Consider the following 20,701-nt stretch of genomic DNA (forward strand, 5'->3'; position numbering starts at 1 on the left):
GATGGGGCTTGCGCATGTAATGGGCGAGAGAGTACAAACACCCGAGGACTTTGGGGACGTGGCGGGGGGGTGGCAGGGGGCCGGCGGGAAATAATGGAGGGTGCTTGGATTTCTTTTGAAATTGATGGGATGAAGCAGGAGCCAGGGAGACCAGAGCTGGATGTGCAGGGGACTGATATGCTTGGGATATTTAACAAACATCCTTCTGTGGCCTCTGTGTGTTGTCAGTATCTGATGTTTGGGGACAGGTCCTGTGACCTTTGTCCCCCACGCAATACCTTCCTGATTCTACTTCCTACTTTCCCGGGAAAGGATGACAACAGTGTCACAGCAGCCAGGGTTGGCAGGGGTGGCCCAGACTATATCAGATGCTGGCTGAACATATGTGTGTGCCAGCGCCTTACTTACCATACCCGCTCAGCAAGGCAGAGACAGCAAGCCCCATTTTACTGATGGGGAAACCGAGGCATGGAGAGGCTAAGAAATCCCTAGCTGGTAAGTAGTAGCAGGGGGCTTCGGACACTCCTACCTCCTCCTCCTCCACTTTACTGTCTGTTGGCCCATCTCCACTGTCTCCAAATCGGAAAATCCTGGTTCGGTTTGCCCATTGTTCTAATAAGTACAAAGATGCAGTTTCTCTCGTGTGCTCTCTTTCTCTTTCTCTCTCTCTCTCAATCTAATTTGGGGTGGGAATATATTTCTCCTGACCCAAGAAGCCAAAATAAACAGAGGCATGAAAACTGCCTCCCAGAAATGTAAAATTATGCATATCACCTCCAATTTCATAAGCTGTTTAGGTTCCCACTGAGATGACTCCCCCGTGGCCCACAATTCCTGAGACTTGGCAGCCACGGCGCTTCCATAAATCCACATACTACTGTTTCTAACCTCTGACTGTACTCTAGCAGGGAAGGGCCCTTTTAATTCATTTAGCTCATTTAATTGTCTTTAGGGGGACGAGCGCTTTCTTCGGCCAGCTTGGCTGGCAGGGGAAGCTGACTGCTAGAGTTCGCGCTGCCATTCACCAAGGCCTCTCATGAAAATGCATGCTGGGCTTCAGCACCCTCGGTAATTGTAATATTTCTTCCTTACTGTTGATGTCAGAGTCATTACGGGGAGAGGCTGACACATCTGACATGTGTGGCTTCGACACACATTAGGTGGTCCGTAGATAATTTTTAGACAAAGTTTAGTCGGCGTAACAGGAGCCCTGCCCTGTTCTAAGCAGCAGAAATAAAAGGAAATACACCTTCCCTGGTTGGCTCCCTGCACATTATAATTAGCCCGATTTGTGCGAGGCTTCTTCTCCCCTCCTAGTGGCTGGAAGTTCCTAGGGGCTAAGGTTGGGTCATAACCGTGCATGTATTCTACCCCTTGTGTCTGGAGCTTGGTGTTTCTAGTATTCGCTATAATAACACCAGCATTATGCTGGGTAATTTTTTATGATTTGTCCTTTCCTGTTCACATCAAACTAACGATGCTGGTTCTGTGACTATTATCAGAGAAAAAAAGTCTGGTGTCCAGGGAGGTTAAGCAACTGGATTAGAATTAAACAGCTCCGATGCTCAAATTCAAACTGTGACATGCTTTCCACAATGCTGCCTTGCTTCATGCATGGCCCTACACAGAAATCAGCAGGTACTGCCCCCTGTTCCTGTGGAAGGCTAAGGTCCAAGTTTGCAATTATCATGGCACTGGTCTAATACCGAACCAGTACACCTTGAACTTGCTGGCCCTCCTCCTTCTCGTCTCTTTTCACCCCTGCGGCACCTACAGGCAGCTCTGACAGCCTGGGCTTTCCTTTAAAGCAAGATCAATCATGTTAAGAAATGTCTCATAATTGCTTGTGTTTTACTACGGAGAAATAAATGAGCATTTTCCGTCTGCTGATTTGATAGCACAGGCTCTGGTTGTAAGGGAAATCCATGAATGGCTGGTGCAGGAAAAGAGCATTTTTTTGATAAACCACACTTTAGATACTCAATCTCTAAGTTATTACAAATTATAAGGTTAAGACCTCTTAGATGAATCCTAGCTGCTTAAAAATTTAAAACTCCAGGGTAAAGCAGCGAAGTACTAATGAGCTTCAGGCTACTAAATATCAGCATGTTGGGGAGAAGGCTGTTTCATGTGAGAGCTTATGAGGGCGCAGGAGCCAGTCTGTGTGATTTGTTTAAGGAAGAGTTGTGCTGGGGGAGGCCACGGGTGAGGGGATGGGGGTTTGGAGAGATGAAACAAGGGAAAGGTATTTGCTTAGACTCTGGATGAGTCTCGCTGCGTTCTGATTGAGAACTGTCAAACTCTCCAAATGCTTCATTATGTCAATGTGGTGTGAGTTTTCCATAGCACATCCCTGTGGCCTCTGATGAGAAGAAAAGCATTTTATGAACTGTGGTGCCCTCACACCAGGATAGGAGGGTGTGTGTGTGTGTGTGTGTGTGTGTGCGTGTGTGTGTGTGTGTAACCTTTCATGAGGAATCAGGATTAAAATCTCTAAGAAAATACAGCGGGCAGAAGCGACATGCAGTATTTATTTTCCCAATGGAAATGTAAACAGAGGTGGTAGAAGATGAAAATATTTAGAGAACAAACTGACCTGACCCAATTAAATGCTCCAAGAAATGCATGAGTCACAAAGAAGGCCGAGCGCTGTGCCGGTAGGCCTCATGGCAACCTCAAGGGTGCGTATGGCATACTCCTCTCTGCCCCCAGACCCTGGGAAACGCCTCTCCAGCACATCCCCAGCACACACCATGCCAAGGTGGCCCACAACGACCTGATAAAGTTCAGGCTCCTGTTTTCAGGTCTTGCTGGTATGCAAGATGACAATTCTCTGGTTACTTCTATTTTGTGACTTTTGTAGGTTGGAACAACTTTCTCAAAGACCCAATCTATTATCCTCAGCTTCCCTCCCACACTTCTGGTTCAGGACCAGCCCATGGTGACACCTCTCACGTGGCCCCAGGTTTCCCCTTCCGATCACGAGCCTTCCAACTAGGACTGACATAAATCCCTAAACAACCTCATTTTAATTAATGATGCTAAAATGGGCCATTTGGAGGAAGGGCCTGTTTGCTCAACACAAACCTCCCTCTATCCCACCCAGCTTGGGTCTCAGTTCCACATTTACAATTAAATTATGCTCGGGATAATATTGTCTCGAGCTCACAGTTGCCGACACGGATATTGACAAAGACTTAGCCAGTATTTTAATAAGAAAACAAAACGCAGGAAAAGGCGCCAGAGTTTCCAGGCAGATCATTAGGAAGCCACCGCGGAGGCCGGGGACTGGCGCTGACTGCATCACAGTGCGTCATACGACTTAAACTTCTTTTGACATCTAGTTATGTCAAAATGTGACTGATCACCCAGGGGTTGGAGCTCCTGAGAGGGAGAAGTTTGCTGACAGACAGCAGCATGCAAGCAGATCTTAAATGAGAATCAAGAGGAAGTGGCATCCAGGCTTCCTGACAGTCCGCAGCTGCTACCTGGCTCCGTCTCACCGAGGCAGGGCTGTGCTGATGAGAAGACCTATTAGCATCTGCACACTTCTGTCTCATTACCACACATCTGCCCACCTTTATTCCAAGCGCCGCTGCCTTGCATCTGACAGCTCAGGAATTGTCAAGGACTGGGTACAACAGGAACTGGGTACCGCAGACTCACCAGCCCTGCTTTTATTTTCTAAAGACTGGTGTACGGTTTGACAGTACCATGCTGTGGATGCAAAGGAGGTAATTAACATACAGGGCAGCTCCTAAACAAAGCTGAGATGTGGGTGATGATGGGGGACACCACAGTATAAATGGGGTTATTTGTGGGGCTGGGAGACCATTACTGTTGTAGACCTCAGCTCTTTGCCCACCCCCATAGTGGAGATGAGCTGAACTTTCTGGATCTTTTAAATTTTAAGAAAAAGAAGAGGAAGGAGAAGGCAAGCTTTGATGTTGATCACCTTAACCGTGGGTGCCTTGACTTTGGGACTTTCTATAGGAATTCACCAGTAGCATCTCAGCCTTGCCTGATGCTTCCAAATGCACATTCTGCCTATGGAGAGGGCAGAGCCAGACCCTGCCTGCCCTGCATTTCCTCCCATCAATAAAACAACAGATGAATGTGGCTCCATTTACATAAAACAACAGATTCACACCCCGCTCCTTTTTTTTTTTTTTTTTGTACCAGGGACTTAACTCCAGTCTTCCTGCTTCCAAGGCAGGCTGTGGAACCACTGAGCTATATCCTGGCCCAACACACCCCTATCTCAAAACTAGAAATCTTACAGTGGCATCTGCTCCACTAAACCCATTCAGATGATGATGAAATGACCAAGTGTCATGTCGGAGGGCTTGGGGGGGTCCTTCGCCCACTTCCAGATGCCAAAGGAGTGTACTCATGCCACCCCTTGCCTTCTGGCCTCTTTGCTGGAGGAAAGGCAGGCTGCTCTGTGCAAACAGGTCTGGGCTCTGAAAGGGATTTGAGCGCTCTTACATTCATTCCTGGGTGAAGGCTGAGGCCACCCTAGCATAAGAAAGTTACAGAATGAAACTATCTCCCCTCTGCAGAGAGGAAAACCCAGCCCTCCTCTGCCCTAAGCCTTCCTTACCCAGCTAAAGTGGAGAAGACAATAGAATTTGGCAAGAAAGGCACCCACCGAGACTCAAACCCCATGGGACCACAAAGAGACCCTAAAACGGCATCCATGGTGTGCCCTAGCCAGCCTAAGATGTGGGTGTGTGCAGTTGCATTTGGAGTCATTGAGGAGACTCCTGGATTCCCTGCCGGCACTCATGGCTTCCATCCCTCTGATATTTCTTTGTTCTCCTGCTCACGGAGGGTTTGTATGGGTTAATGGAAAAATTACTGCTATTTTGCCACAATGCAATCAAAGTCAGTTCAGCAAACCCTGATAAAGTGAGAATAGCTTATTCAGATGGTGCTGGCAGGCCTGAACTCACAATTGCAAAGTTTGAATACAAAATAAGATATTCCCCCCTTTAAAAAAAAAAGACAGAATCCGTTGTCATTCATGCTAAAAAGGCATTACAGACTGTCGACACTGTACAGAAAAATAGGAGATGTTGACCTTTTTATTATAGACTTTTCTCTACTGTTGCCCTTCTTTCAACTGCACATCGTTCCCCCCGGTTCCCCCCCGCCCCTCTCCACACTCATACACACTCTCTTCAGCTGTATGTTATCTCAAATAATTACCCTCGCTTCTGGCTGTCCCTGGTGACTTCTGCTGCTAAAAAAGCTACTCATTGTCGGAGACTGAAGAGGGATTTCAAACCTGCTTCTTGTGGCCGGGCAACGGCTCTTAATTAACCACTCAGGTATTGTGGAAAGCTCCCAGCCCTGCTCACTTCCATATGGCTGGAACATGTCCGCAGTGATAATCATGGAAGGAAATATTGTATCAAAAAAGAGCTCACACAACTGAAAGCTTGTGCAAATTATTTTTAATGATTCTTCTCTGGTAAGTCGGCTTATTTGTTATTTCAAGCAGAGAGAGGGAGGGAGGGAGAGAGAGAGAGAGGGATTCATTTGTCCTTGACCCAGATCCCCCCAACCCACAGCCCTCATGCCCCCCACCCTAAATAGAGTGTGCCCGGGGTAGTGAAACCCCTCCAGACACCCTAGAAAGCTTCTCTTGCCACGATTTTCGTAAGCTTTTGTTTCTATTGGGTATCTGGCTGTTCTGAAAAACACACGCGCGCACACAGAATTCACAGACTTCCCACAAGCAGGTGATTCCAAATAACTCAAGGAGCGAGCTGTTAGGCAGTATGTACCTCACAATTTCATGCTTCTAGTATTTCTTGCTTTAAATAATCAGGCATGGAGGAGGAGGCAAGTGGTAGTGGTGAAGTTTATAAATCTAATTAGAAAAGAAGTAGCATTTACATTTTAAAATCCACCCATCCACCAGCACACCATGTCACTAGACATTATGTACGATTTTACTTTGCGACAGAAACCATTACATTTAAAAATTCATTACAGCGAGGTTAGTTAGACACATGATGGATGCAACTTTAATCCTGCCATATATTATTACAGCAAAAATGTAAATGATGAAAAATATTTTGTGCTTATCAGCATTTATGTGGAAATGTGTTCTACAGTGATATATGGTATTATATTTCTATTATTGTGATGAAAAGAAAGCAATACAAAAAGATGAAGTGTTTATTAAAACATGGCTACTTGTGATAACATAGTCCTGTTGTACATGACTTTAAACATATTCACTGAGGGCATTTGTCCAAAACAACTGTGAAATGTGTTTGCTGTGCGAATCAGCCTATTTTTTTTTTCTGATTACAGCTCTTTTTAATAGACTAATATTAATTCAAAAGCACGTAGAATGCTGTGAAGTTGGCAGCCCTGTTTCCTTTCTGACGTGGTTAAAAGCGCGCGCGTGTATGTTAGAAACACTGTGGCTATGAAAAAAAAGGCTTTCATGTTTATTTTGTATAATCATCCTCAGGAAAACAGGCCACCCAATTGAATGCTATTTCCAAAGTGATGTCATCAGGCACACAATAAAATTCTATTAGAGCAGCAATTAACAGAGTGGAAAAGTAATCTCAAATCTTGCTTTCCAATCAGGTAAGCATAAAAAAGAAAAGACTACATTGGGTACATTAACCATTCCATTAGGGCACAGGAATATTTTAATTGTGTCCAGAGCAGAACCGATGGACAGACTCCCTTCAGCCGCAGACGCTGTGTCTTGTGGGGAAGTTAGCTCCTCACTCCTTTTGCCAAGTTCACTCACAATGTGGTTCCTGACTCCCACACCCCTCTCCTTTTTTTGTTTTGGCCAGCCCAGAACAATGGTACATCCAAGTACAAAATGAAATAGGACACAAAAAGAAAAATAAACCCCCATCAGAAAATCAAAAAAAGGGGGAAAATTTATTACTAAACCCTATTTATAGAAAATGGACAAAAGACAAAAGCTTTCCTACCTTCTCTGCTTTATCACTCACCATTTAGGGTAAGATGCTTAATATTTCACACAAGTATCCTTTTCCCCACAGTCTTTAGAGTTCAAATATTGTAATAACATTTACTCAGGTACCCAGGAAGCCCAACTGTCAAAGGCAGGTTCTGTGTTAGCCGATTTACTATATATATTGTAACTCTTTCTGTGCTTCCTGGCGATGACAGATCTTGTAATAGATTTGGAATTGACCAGACTTGAAAATCAATTCCACCTTCTCCTCCTTTCATTCAGTGTCCCAAGTGTCTCCCGGGATGAGGGCACCACAGACTTTTAATGCAAATTTCCATGAGGTTCCTCCCCGCCCCCACCTGTCCTTTTTTCTTCTTCTCACATCTGCTTGTAGGAGGATGTTGTTATGGACATTAGCACTGTAAAGTTTAGCACCCTTCACACTACCTTTGGCACAGGAAACAAGGAAACAGCGAGCCAACGATAACACAGGCCCGGGTATTTCCTATCTCAGCACTCTCCCCTGCTCTGCTCCACTGCTGGCTGCAGTTGTTATCTTTAGGAAGTACAAGGTGGAGGAGAGGGAAAGCTTATCTGGCTTCCATCCTAGTTATAAGATGCAGAGCTCCTCCCTATACACCTTGGGAACATTGTCACGGAGGGGTCACATCCGCTCAGATTCAACGCCAGTGACTGGACGTGGGCCTGTGACCTACACTGTCCTCTACCTCCCTTTGTTTGTGGCATAAAACCGACTCAGCTGATTTCTTTCAAAGCACAGGTTAGGGTTTGTGAGAATGTGGAGCCCGGGCACCTTGTCTTCAGCATAATTATGATTTTTCTTTTGCATTTACCTGCCTTTTTTTTTTCTTCAAAATTTTCTTTTTTCTCTCTCTCTCTCTCTCTCTCTCTCTCTCTCTCTCTCTCTCTCTCTCTCTCTTAAGGAAACAGGAGCTCTTGAAGCATCTTCCCCAAAGGACACCCTGTCAGGCTATTTTCCTGTTTAAAGAAATTCCCCAAGCCAGGATTGGAGAAGCTGTGGACTGACCCGAGGTTGCCCTATTAAATGTATTTATTTCTTGGAGCTGAAGAATATTTGCTGAAAGCTGGATTATCACTTGGTAGACCACCAGCAGCTGTTGAAAACCAGGGCATAAAAGCTTGTTTATGTCTTTAATGGCCCACTTAATGATGGAGCAAGTATGTTATTCATAATAAAATGCCGAGGAATAATCTTAATACCCCAATGCATGGCGCTAGTGAATTAAGAAACATCTGCTATGTCATAAAAGAACATTTTATTTGGGGTCTACATTAAAAACATGATTCCACGGAGTTCTACTGATTTATATTGTACAAAACAAATTATGATGTCTTGAAGTAATTATACTTTACAATTAAACCTACAAGGCCACTCTTGGAAAAAATCTGCCTGTTCTTCCTCATTCTAGATCATTTAAAGTGTATACCGTGGTCTTGTGTCAATATATTTCACCAAAGCAATGCTTAAAATTCCTCTTGGCATTCAGGCCTTTCTAGGAAGATATCCAAGCTGAACAATACTTCTGAAATCACCACTGCAGAATGTAATGGATATTTGGATTCACAGGGAAAATTGTAAAAATAATCCCTTTCCGTGTGTCTCTTGTGTGACTCTGACCCGGGAGCTTATTTTAATGGTACTTGAGGGAAGGATTCAGAATTCAGAGCTGGGTTTAGTTAGGGCTGAAGGCTTAGTCTGCGTATTGTGGGGCTGTCTGGAGAGGTGATACTTCCTCCAGAAAGCGAGGTTTGAGGAACCTGGGACGCAGTGGCCCTAGAGGTGTCCCTGGAAGCGGGTAGGTGCTGACGGGCAGGGTGTGGCCCACACAATCTCAGACCTCATCCCCTCCACTCCAGATGGCCTCTGTCTCCAACACACCCGCTATCACTCCAGGAAGCCCTGTGTCACCACCTCTGTGTCCCACACCACTCATGAGTATGGGGACAAGTCGATTGCTTCCTGGAGCTGGGTGCTCAGAGAGGTCCTCTTGCTACACAAAAGATGAGTTATTTTAAAAGCTGGCTGCAGGGCAAGCTAGTTGTCAAGGGCAGTGGCTCTTGACCCTGCCATCTTTGGAGGGTGATCTGGGAGCTTGGAAAGACCACTGTGCCAGACTCCTCCCCCAGGGCCTCAAATTCCACTGCCCTGGGATGCCCTCCACACACAGATATGCACCTTGGGGTTTTAACTTGTTTTATTTTTGCATTTTTGTTGTTCTTGTTTTTGATGTTGGAGATCAAATCCTGCCAAACATATTCTACCTCTGAGCCACAATCCTAGCCCATCATATTTTTTAAAAGCCTCCCCAGATGATTCTCATGTGCAACCAGGGTTAAAAACTACTGCTCTAGAAAGACTGAATTTATTTTTAAAGATGGGTACCACTTTAGGGAGCCTTTAAATATTTGGAAAATGAGGCCGATTACCATTGGTGGGAAGATTAAATATTGTAGTTGCTAAGGAAATCAATATGGCAGTTCCTCAAAATTTAAAGACAGAATTACCTATGATCCAATAATTCTGCTTTTGGGTATGGACATTAAAGAATTGAAAGCAGGGACCTAAAGAGACACAGTCACACACCTATGTTTGTAGAAGCATTATTCTACAGTAGGAAAGTCATGGAAGCAACCCAAGTATCCATTAATACTTGAATAGATGAACAAAATGTCATATAGAAATACAATGGAATATTACTCAGCCTTTAAAAAGAAAGAAATTCTTTAAAAATATTCACTTCTTTGTTTTGTGGCACTGGGAACTGAACCTAGGACCTTTGCACTGTGACTCCTTTTTTCCAATCTTTAATTTTGAGACAGTGTCTTGCTAAGTTGCCAAATTGCGCGGGCTGTGCTTGAACTTGCAATTGTCCTTCCTCAGATTACAATCTCGGCCTCTCAGAATGCTGGGATTGTAGATGCATACCTGTACACCTGGTGAAAAGAAGGAAATTCTTGTTCATTTTCAACATGCATGAAATTTAATGACATTATGCTGACTAAAATAAAACAGATGTAAAAGGATAAATACTGTATAATTCCACAAATGCGAGATGACTAGACTAGTCAAACTTACAAAAGCAGAAAATAGAGAGGCGATTTCCAGGGGCTGCAGGGAAGCGGGAAGAGGGAATTGCTGTGTTGTCTGACAGAGACAGAATTTCAATTTGGGAAGATGAAAGGACTCTGGAGGTGGATGTTGGAGATGGTTACACCACAGCATAAATGTCCTTATGACCACCAAACTGTACATTTATTTAACAGTGACTATGATGGTGAATTTTGTTATGTGTATTTGACCACAATTTACTTTTTCAGTTGTTTGTTTTACAGCACTGGGCATTCATCCCAAGGAGTACCAAGCTATATCTTCAACCTTTTTTGTTTTAGTTTGAGACAGGATGTAGCTAAATTGCCTAGTCTGGCCTTGAATTTCCAATCTTCCAACCTCAGCCTCCCCAACTTCTGGGGTTATAGATATGAGCCACCATGCACTGACCACAGTCTGCAGTTTTTCTGGTTACATTTTAAAGCCATGAGCAAAAAAGCCCTGGAGACCGCATAATAAAAGACCACAAACCTTGGAACTCCTTGCTGATGGGGTGATCTGAGGAAGGGCTTGAACACGTCTAGGAGAAGATGGGAAAAGCCCTTTTGAGGGGTAGAGTGGTGAGCAAGTGGAGAGAAATTTAACAATGTAGCTTGGGGACCCCGGGAGGCACCCAACCAGAAAGGAATTTTTTGTATAGCTAATGGTGGTCTGAATTCCTAGAAAAAAATACATGCATCATTCTATTTGAAGATGATTGTGTTTAATTCTGCCACCATCCACATACCTTTAGTCACTGCTAAGAGGGCACGGCCGTTGGGGCTGTGTTTTAGGGCCTTGCCTCTGGTCCTTCCTTGACAGTGGCCCCTCCTCATAGGTGAGGACTTCACAGTGCCCACCTGAGCCTGAAACCTGTTCTCTGTTTCTCCAGGCCATTCCTGGAGGGCTAGATGGGCTTTGCCAATCAATTGGCCTCTGTCAAAAACACAGCTATGTGCAAAGTCCTGAGTTTGATCCTGAGTTTTTGTACCCAAAACAAAAACAAACAAACAAAAAACACAGCTATGTTGTATATTGATATATGAACGGATGTGCCTACACTTGGATTTCACTAAAACTTTGTGAATACTGAAATCTGAATTTCAATCATTTTTGTGTGTCACACGAGATTGCTCTTTTGTTTAAAAAAATTATTTAAAAATGTAAAACTTCTCTGAGATTGGTAGACCATACAAAAACAGGGATTTGACCTTGGGGGCCTGACCTTGGAACAATTTTATGGAAATTCCCATGGGGTTTGTCCACTGGCTATAGTTTGCCTACCACCTGTCAATATCCTGCCCTGGATTCTAGAATTTTCTGACCAATGTCCCAAGCCCATTTCTGGGTCTGCTCTGACTTAATTTGCAAGAGTGAACTGAGCCACACTGGGCACACTGTTAGGTGCTTGCACAGCCAAGGGGTAGCTGTGTGTAGCAGGTCTGGACAGAGACTAGATTTGGGGGGGTCCACAGCCACAAGCCCCTTTCTGTGTTCAAGGGAACTTGGGACAGAAGAGAAGGGAGAGACACTACAGTCCTCACTCTTCAGGCCTTTAAGGATTCTTTTTCATTCAAGTAAAATTTTCATTCTTCATTTGAATCCTAGGGTATATAAATGTCATGAGGAGCTCTGCCCCCATTATTTTAAAACCTGTAGCAGGGTTCGTACCTCGTAGAAGAAGGGTCACGACACTTTGGAGGATGGCAGAGATGCTGTAAAGCAGGGCTGGGTGTGGGACAGGATGGTGGGTAACTGATGGCAGCTCCAGGTAGGTGTAGGACTTCAGAGAGAGAGATGAGGTGGGCCCTGTTCTCAGGAATCCTCAGACTGCTAGGCAGGAGGTTCTCCTTCCTTCAGCAGGTGGGCTCATGAGTTGTTTTGTTTTATTTTTTTAATGCAGGCATTAAAGAAAAGAGCACCCTTAGCAGATGTGAGTGCACTCAATGTCACAGGCTTCAAGTCTGAAGATGACAAAGTCAGAGATTCCCTCTCCCTGGAATCACTGTTGATCTCTCTCTGGGTCAGCTTCATCCTTTTATGCCTAGCTCATCTTTTAATTTTTTAACTACAGTTAAAATTTCTATCCAGGGCCGGGGATTTAGCTCTGCGGTTCGGTGGCCTGCCTTGCATGTGCAAGGACCCGAGTTCAATCCCTGGTACCAAAAAAATAAAATAAACATAAAATAAAATAAATAAAAAATTTTTACCAAATAGTTTCTCTGGTGTGAATAATCTGCAATAATACAGAAGATCCTAATAAGATTACTGACATTGAGAAATGGGAAGAAAGGAGCTAAAGGTGTAGGGAAGATGGGACGGGTAGGGGAAGGGTAAAAAGGGAAAAGAAAAAAATGTGAGATAATGAAAAGATGGAAATAAAGTGGTTGTAGATGGGGAGGGGAGGAGGGGGTGAAGGGAGGGCAGGGACAAGGAAAAAAAATGAGAACCAAGACCTGTCATGTAGAGGTACAAGATCCCAACTATGAATGTAACTGTACTGTATCCCTAAAATGTACCAATAAACTCAATTAAAGCTGAAAAAAATTTCTATCCAACTCCCAGCCTTCATGCAAACGGAAGATGGCAACCAGGAGGACAAACATTCCTTCCATAAATGTCCCTCATGGAAGCTGGTTCCAGTTCTCGATTTTTCCTGCCAGAAAGAAAAGGCACAGGAGTGAAACTTTTTGACAAACATAAAAGTAACAAACTCATGGAAATATTCTCATAATAGGAGTTTGATGAGTCCTTGTACCATCTGGAAACATTTCTTAGAGAAATGAAATCTCCAAATCAGATATTTGGAAACACCCCCATCTTGCTACCAGAGCCAACATGGATGGTCAATACCATGATGGGAAGGATGCAAGCAGGCCACGAGAAGGCAGCCTGAAAGCCATACCCATAGAGGAGCAGCCTCTTTCCAGCTAAACGCATTGCAGGCATCTGGTGGGTTTAGCAAAAATAAAAGCAAGCAAACCAACTTTCATGCCATTCATGTCCTAATGAATGCAATGAGCACCTCCAGCTGCACCCCAGGCTGCCTGTGGGGATCCGGCCAACCCTCCATATCCAGCTTTGGTTTTCATGATTTCGCTTCACTCTTTCCTGTAGCTCGAGGTATCCACTCACAATTGGTGTTTTCCAGTCTCCAGCCTGCATTACACCATTCCAACCACTTAGAATTCCTCTTGTCCTCAACTGTGCCTTTCAGAATCCTTAGGGCCCTGCACACTCACTCACTTCTCCATCAAACTGGAGTTCACCTCTTCTTCCTTGACTGCACCTCAGATCCCTCACTTTATCATCTGCCAAGGGTCTTGCATTTGAGCCAGTCTGTAACTCCACACACATAATCTTAAAGACTTGCGCTAGCCCTTGAAATCTTAGTTTTTGCTCTGTAAAATGGGAATTTTAATTGACCATGGCTGCTTGTGAAGGGTTCGCTGAGCAGATGTATTATTAATAAGTGCTGGATCATGCCCCACTGTGAATAGTGGCCACCACTGCCAGCAGAGTTAAGTGGGAACCCAACGAAGATTCCCATTAGAGCACAGGCAACTTCAGGGCAGCACTAAATCTCATAAACCCCAAGCCAAGTGCAATGAATATATCCTCAATATATAACTAGTTGCTCCCTTGAATTCCACCATATATTCTGAGCGGGGATTAGTAGATTACAAAGCATGGGTGGTTCTACTTATGTGGCTTTTCGTTCTCTCCATGAAAGGGCCCTGCTTTGCTACCTTCTCATCCCTATCCTCTGCCCTGTAGGTTAGGATCTCCAGACTCAGCTATTGATGTATTTTTGCCATGAGTTTAGACACATTCAAAAGCATCTATTGGATTTAAATTTGTCTATATTTAACTGCCCCCGCAAAACATTGGTTTTTGAAAAGAGAATGCCTATTTTCTTCATCTCCAGAAGTAGCCTGGTAGTCTACTATAGCTATATGGCTATGGCAATATAATAGAGTCCCCAGTACCTAGTATCTTGTTACATAGCCCATTGTGGGTATGATTCCCAAAGCCTCATGGTTGCTGGAGCTCCCATAGGAAGGGTAAAGGGACAAAGTACAGGGTCATTCCTTTAAGGACACATCTCAAAAATTTAAAGGATAGGTTGCTCTTTGGAACTCCTTGGCCAGAATTTAGTTACATGGTCACAGTTAGCTGCAAGGGGAACCTGGAAAACTGAGGCTTTTACTTTGCTTTGTTTTCTTTTTTATTTCTCCTAGATGAACAAATGTCCGTAAAGACTTGGGGTTCTGTTGCAAGGAGAAACTTATGTCATGAAACATCTATCTCATCATTTTTGTTTATCTGTTTTTTAACTTTACACATATTTTAAGTTTGCCAAAGTAATACAGGTGCATAACTAAAATGATTAACATAATGCCAAAAAGTTCATAATAGAAAAATAATATTTTTTCCTACTCACTCCAATCCATCTCTCCAGAATTAGCAATTTTAATTCTTTTAACACTTCTTTCAGGCACTTCCCTCCATATTTATTTGTAACAAATAATATGATTATACAGCTTTCTCTTGGTCCTTTAATTTTAGGCTTTTGGGTTGTACTTCCACTTTGGAAACTAAAGACTTTGTTTTTCTTTCAAATACACATGTATGACCTGTCCCTCTCTTCCAAGAATTTTTCAATAGGGTCATATAAAATTTTCCTTTTAAAACGTATTTAACTAGAAAAGAGTATCTTTTTTACTATGACCATGTAAACATGAGTCACTCTTTAGTATAAACTACATTTAATTTTGGCAAATGTATCATTCTTTAGAATGAAGAGTCTCATTTTTTTCATTTCTTAGTTTAAAATTATTTAAAAATTCTTCCCATTTCCTCCAAGAGCTTTTTAACATAATTAGCTGCGAGTTCAAAATATTGGTTTAATTTTTTCTCTGCAGACTCTCCTCCTGGGGTCTTCTACCTTCCTGCTCCAACCAGGACTAATTATCTTTTAGGACTGATATATTGTTATGCATATTTCCTGGCTCTGTAATTCTCTTTGCTTTTTTTCATGTGATAAATTTGTTTCCCAGATCCCAAACTTTCTTCTTTGGTCAAATATGTCCTCTAGTCTTTTCCTGAGAAGGGGCCTATAGGTGGTAAATTTTCTGTTTGTAATATCTTAACTATGCCCCACATCTGACAGTTTAGCTGGGTATAGAATTCTAGGTTGAAAATTCAGTTTTTATTCTAATTTATAGTGCTGGACCCTGGTTAGATTCTTTCAACCCATGTGAAAAACACATGCTCCTTAGTTCTGAAAATATTCCTAATGCTGTTTCCTTGATAATTTCTACTTTTCCATTTTGTGTACAATGCCCAGCAGTCAGATATCAGGTTCTTGATTAGATGTTTTAACTTTTGAAATCTTTTCTTTCCACTTTTTAATTTTTTTATTTACTGATAGATCTTTTGAACTTTACCCTTCTAATCCTTCAATTGAGTTTATTTCTGCAAACCTACTTTGAATCTATAAAATTCTTTCTTGTTTGTTTGATTGAAACCTGAAAGCAATAATATTGTTATCTTATTTAAAGGTTTAATACACTTCTTTCTGAAAATATTAATTATAATACTGTGATATTTTCTTCTGTTCCTTACATTATCTCTGGTACCTTAGAAATTCTTCGTTTGATCTCCATTTTGGGCGGAAGTTGTTTCATATTTATAAATGTAGCACTGAAAGATAATATCAGCTGACTACAGTTGCAAGAGCTTATTTGCTTGGTAAGTAATTATAGCAAACCAGAGTTTTAGTGTAGCCCTACTTGTTTTGTCTGGTTTTAGTTATTCCAGAGAGAAATTCTCAATCCTCCCTCCTCACATTTAGGGATCACAAGCCTGATGCTGCTTGCTGAGAATTAGGCAGAGAAGCATTCTGATGGTGGGGAGGGGAGTCGGACTTTATTCTGTCTACCTGTTTTGATTGTGGCATTTCACCCTCACTGTGCTAACGAGGTAGCCTCTTCTCTATCCATCTTAATATATTGCACTTAAACATCACAGATGGCTTTGTTTCAGTAGACATGGAAACTGTTATTTGATTTTTCATTTTTCTGGAGGTAATTCCCAAGAAGAGAAGGGGACAGAAAAACACTGTTATTTTAACTCTGGAAAGTCCTGTGCTATAGGGAAAGATTCATCTTTATGTTTGATTCATTCTTTTCATTTAATTATATTATTCAAAAAGAAAATTTTATCCCATGATGGCAATTGGGAAATCAGAAAGAAACTATGAAAATGGAGGAGAAATAAAATCATATGAAGGCCAGCCTGCCACTGTTGCTTGCTGAAAGTTCTGGCTTGCGGTTTGCTCTCTCTGTATTAGAGATACAGGCTAGCAAGTATTAGAAAGATGTTGCTAATAGAAAGACATACTAATTAGAATGATTTACTAATGCTAGATGGAGATATTTTCTTTTTGTTAATGAGACTAGAAATAAAATCCAAAATGGGAATATATGAACCACTCTGTAATTCAAGGTCACCTGTATCACTCACCACCTCCCTGCAGAACTTTGCATAATTGGCCTCATGTCATTGTCCAAGTTTTAGCTAAAATGTCTTCATTTCAGAGAGACCTCCCTGACCATTCCTACTAATGATATTCTTCATTATATCCTACTTCCAGGCCTTATTTAATTTATTAGCACTATGTGTCATTCACAAGACCCTGTTTATTTACTTGTTCATGTTCTGGCCTTTCTACTTCTCTGTGAGAATATGATTTTCCTAAAAACAGAAAGTCAGCTCTATGTATCCAAGTATCCCACACTTAAAACAAAGATCAGCCTATAGTAGATGTTCAATAAATATCTATGGGGGGAATAAATGCATTATTTATTTAAAAAATGTATAAGTTTGCTAACTAGTTCTAGTCTTTAGCACATTCCCAGCCCTCAAGGAATTCTACTGCCTATTTATTTCTCTCTCTTCTCATCTTTCCCCTCTGCCACTAGGTTTCAGCCACTAGCCTCACTCCTCTGTAATGAACAGAAAAGTGGCTGTGACCAAGCTGAAGTGTGTGACAACCCTCACACCACTGTTCAACATTTCTCGTCAGGGCCAGCATCTCACGATGGCAGATGCTGGTCAATTAGGCAGAAATTCTTTCATCTTAAAAATAAGTGAGGTGCTAAGTACTGTTACACACATTGCCATATCCTCTACAACAGTGAGCTCAGAACCAGGCATACAGTCGGTGTTTGATAACAATCACAGAGTATACAAGTTCCTTGTATCTTTGTACTTTGTAATCAGTCTATTGCTTCTTAATTATCAAATGAATCTGTAAGAAGGATTTCCCTGAATTGATAATATATCTCCTTAAATTTGTTTACAAGTAAGGTCTTCTTCCAGAAATGAAAAAGTCACGATTAAAAGAAAAAGGTTGAAACAATAGCTCTGCACTTCCAGAATCAGACTGACAAGTGTTTTGATATACAAAAGGCCATTTTCCCACAGCAGAAAGTACTTCATTTCCTCCCTCATAAACAAACATGGAAATTTTCTTCAAACAAGGTAAGTGACGGTGCTTACTCACAAGCCAAACCATGAGGTCATTCTGCCCCTGAGGCTCCACCAGGCAGTGAAGCTGGCAGCCCAGCATTTCTGCAGTGGTAGTGAGCAGCTCTGGGGTTCATGTCTGGGTTTTGTGTGCACTCCCTCCCACTTGACTCCTCTCTGTATGAATAAAGGGAAGGTCGTGTGGACCCACAGAGGTGGGTGAGCAGAAACAACTGCAAGAGATTATGGCACCTTACAGAATATTAGTCTGAGAGAAAGCAAGCAGCCAACCTCCCCCAGGGCAGTAAGTCTTGGTGACTGAGACAGTGCACACATTTATTTAAAGTAATTTTAAGGAATGATGACAATGCAAACACCAGAAAACAGCAGAATTTTCTCTTTAATTAAGCACCTCTTCATGGAAGTGAACTTTCTTTCTTCTGTATATTGAACTCTAATCACAGAGGCTTTTCTCTACTCCACCATTGTATGATGTGGATTAAGGCATAACAATTAACCTAAAAATAGCTGAGGGAGTTTTGCAAGTGATTGACTCATAGATAAATAAGAGCAGTTCAAAGTGATCCATAAAATAGTCTCACTCTCACTCGTTTGCCTTTTCGAGTGGCAGAGAAAAGGATGTGGTTATGAGACACCAGGAATTGCACATAATCCAAAGCCCAGCTTATCGCTGCCAAAAAATGTACTGAGTAATTGTTCCCAATGTACTATTATTAGTCCTGATCTGTTCCATTACTATAGAGATTAGCTTCTCTGCCAAATATTTCAAGGTTAGTCAAAACCTGGGTTCATGACATTCACATAATATCCCAACAGAAAACAAAATACTGAAAAGCACTGTCCTTTTTCATAATGACAGAGCATCTCCTAGCCATTATTTTTGACATTTTGCATTATGTTATTATGCCCCTTATGTAAGAATCCTCACAGTGAATTCCTCCAAGAATTTAGTGCCAGGAAAAATGTTTTTCTCCAGATAAACTTATATGCCTCCTTTTGATTAGATTATGAGAGGAGCTACAATGTTCACTCTCTTGGTCTTTTTCCACTATCTGCTGAGGAGTTCAGTTTCAAATCTAATATCCTCCAAGAGTTGAGCAATGAAATGAACACAAAATAGGGATCCTAAATATCTGGCTTCTAGATTTAATTTTATCCCTTGTAAATTATACATGCCTTAAAAAATTACCTGTCTGAGCCTCAGTTTCCATATCTGTCGAATGATAATGCTATCCATCTTCCTAGGGCTTGGCAAACATTCTTGGTTATTCACCTAATCAGTCATTGCTCACCTTTTCTCTCAACAGCAGAAATCTCAAAGGCTGCTGCCTTAGTGATAGACATAGAAAGCAGTTATGGTGACCAAGTCAGTATGAGTAGTCTGCTAGATAGCAAGGGAAAATATTTTCTCAATAAACAGAAAAGAAAAAAACTCCCTGTCCCCTGAACCCATTCCTTTATTCTTTTGCCTGGGTTTTGTGGGGATGAGAGTGCTGGAGCTCTCACAGCCATCTTGGAATCATAGGGAAGCCAAAGGATTTCCAGGAACTCCCCTCCTAAAATCACTCTAAATGCCCTCTAGAAAACTCTAGGCTTCTCATTATAAAGGACAACAAATGTCCTAAAATGCCAAGCCATTGGTAGTTAAGCATTCTAAATTAAAAGTACATTAACAGTTTAAATAATGTACATCAAACACTGAAGAACTGTATGCTGTGAACATTATATTTATTTCAAAGACATTTATTTCTTCCTTTGTGCAAAAGCTTCTGGATCCCTTATTTTTAATCTGTTTTTTCCTAGGCTGTTTTAAGTGTCTGGGTAAAAATAAGCTCTAGCAGACATGGTTGTTGTTATACGATAGTATGGCTGCTATCCATTAACTATTTACTCTGAGCTTAGTATTATGTTAAGTGCTTTGTGTATATTATTTCATTTAACCAGCCCTAGAATCCCATGAGGAAGGTGCTATAATTATTCCCACGTATAGTTGAGTAAACTGAAGCTCAGAGAAGTGAGGAAATTTTCCCAAAGTCGCACAACTCGAGAGCCCTAAGGACAAAATCCAACATCAGGTCTCAGTGATAATAGGGATTGTAGGTTCAACTGAATTCTTAAATACCACCCATTTAGGAGATACATCTGACAAATTACTTGATCAACTAACCAATAATGAACATACTTATTAGCACCATGCCTTTTAAAGATACCCAAACTTAAGAGCAATTTGTCTAACAATTCTAAAAAGCCCCGCCTATACAATTTTGTATCTTTGCTATGTCAGACACTAGAAATTCTTATTCTGTGCTTCTACCATTGAAACTTGGCTGCTAACTAAGAAGGCGAAGTAGGATCAGGGAGACAGGCAGGAGAAAACCAAGACTTCTTCAGCAGGAAGAAAATAGCAACACAAGACAAATCAAACTTACTATTTTATCACTTTCTCCCAAGATCCAAATGATGCAATACAAACCTCAGAAAAGGTTAAAGCCAGCTGGTAGTGAGCAAAATTATCACTTGGCTGACATCACTGCAGTGGTTCTCTTGCATAGATGATGAGCTTCCTGGTACCCAGGGCTGTGGAGAAGGTATCAGTTAGCTGGGATACCCATGGCGTAAACAAGAAACCCTTGTCAGCAGGATGACACAGGGATGTCTAAGAAGATGCAGAGGGATAACCTTCTCATCATCCTCATCGAATGAGAAATAATGCCCCAAAGAAACGCTTGCCTTTCACTATATCAGCCATCATTTCAACAGCCGGGAGGCAAAATTTGGCATCGTGCCACAAGGGCGTGAATCACCTACAGTACCGAGATTATATCTTCCTCTCAAAGGATACTGTCATTCTATTTGTCATCAACTTTCCTCAAACAGAGTCCCCAGCCTCAAAGACAAGAAGATGGAGACTGGAGGCAGGTGAAACACAGGAGCTCTAAGCAAAGGCACTGGGTCAGATCTGCCCTCCTACCTCAAAAGCCAACATCAAGGCCTGTGCTCAGGAGGGGGGACCTGTCCCTAATCCATGAAGCGCACAGAGGGACTCAAAGCTGAAA

At 42.0% G+C, this 20,701-nt stretch overlaps 1 long non-coding RNA gene across 2 annotated transcripts; it reads left to right on the top strand.

Moving 5' to 3' along the window:
• Positions 1–335: 335 nt before the first annotated feature.
• Positions 336–12,086, top strand: LOC104865941. Of its 2 annotated transcripts, none has more exons than XR_781306.1 (3): positions 336–495; positions 953–1,068; positions 11,995–12,086. It is a non-coding gene; the product is annotated as an uncharacterized LOC104865941 (long non-coding RNA). The 2 variants fall into 2 exon arrangements; XR_781307.1 differs by lacking the exon at positions 11,995–12,086 and adding an exon at positions 7,906–8,583.
• The last annotated feature ends 8,615 nt before the right edge of the window (positions 12,087–20,701 follow it).

This window comes from Fukomys damarensis, unplaced genomic scaffold, assembly GCF_012274545.1.
Source record: "Fukomys damarensis isolate Sample0158 unplaced genomic scaffold, DMR_v1.0_HiC HiC_scaffold_32, whole genome shotgun sequence".
NCBI lineage: Eukaryota > Metazoa > Chordata > Mammalia > Rodentia > Bathyergidae > Fukomys > Fukomys damarensis.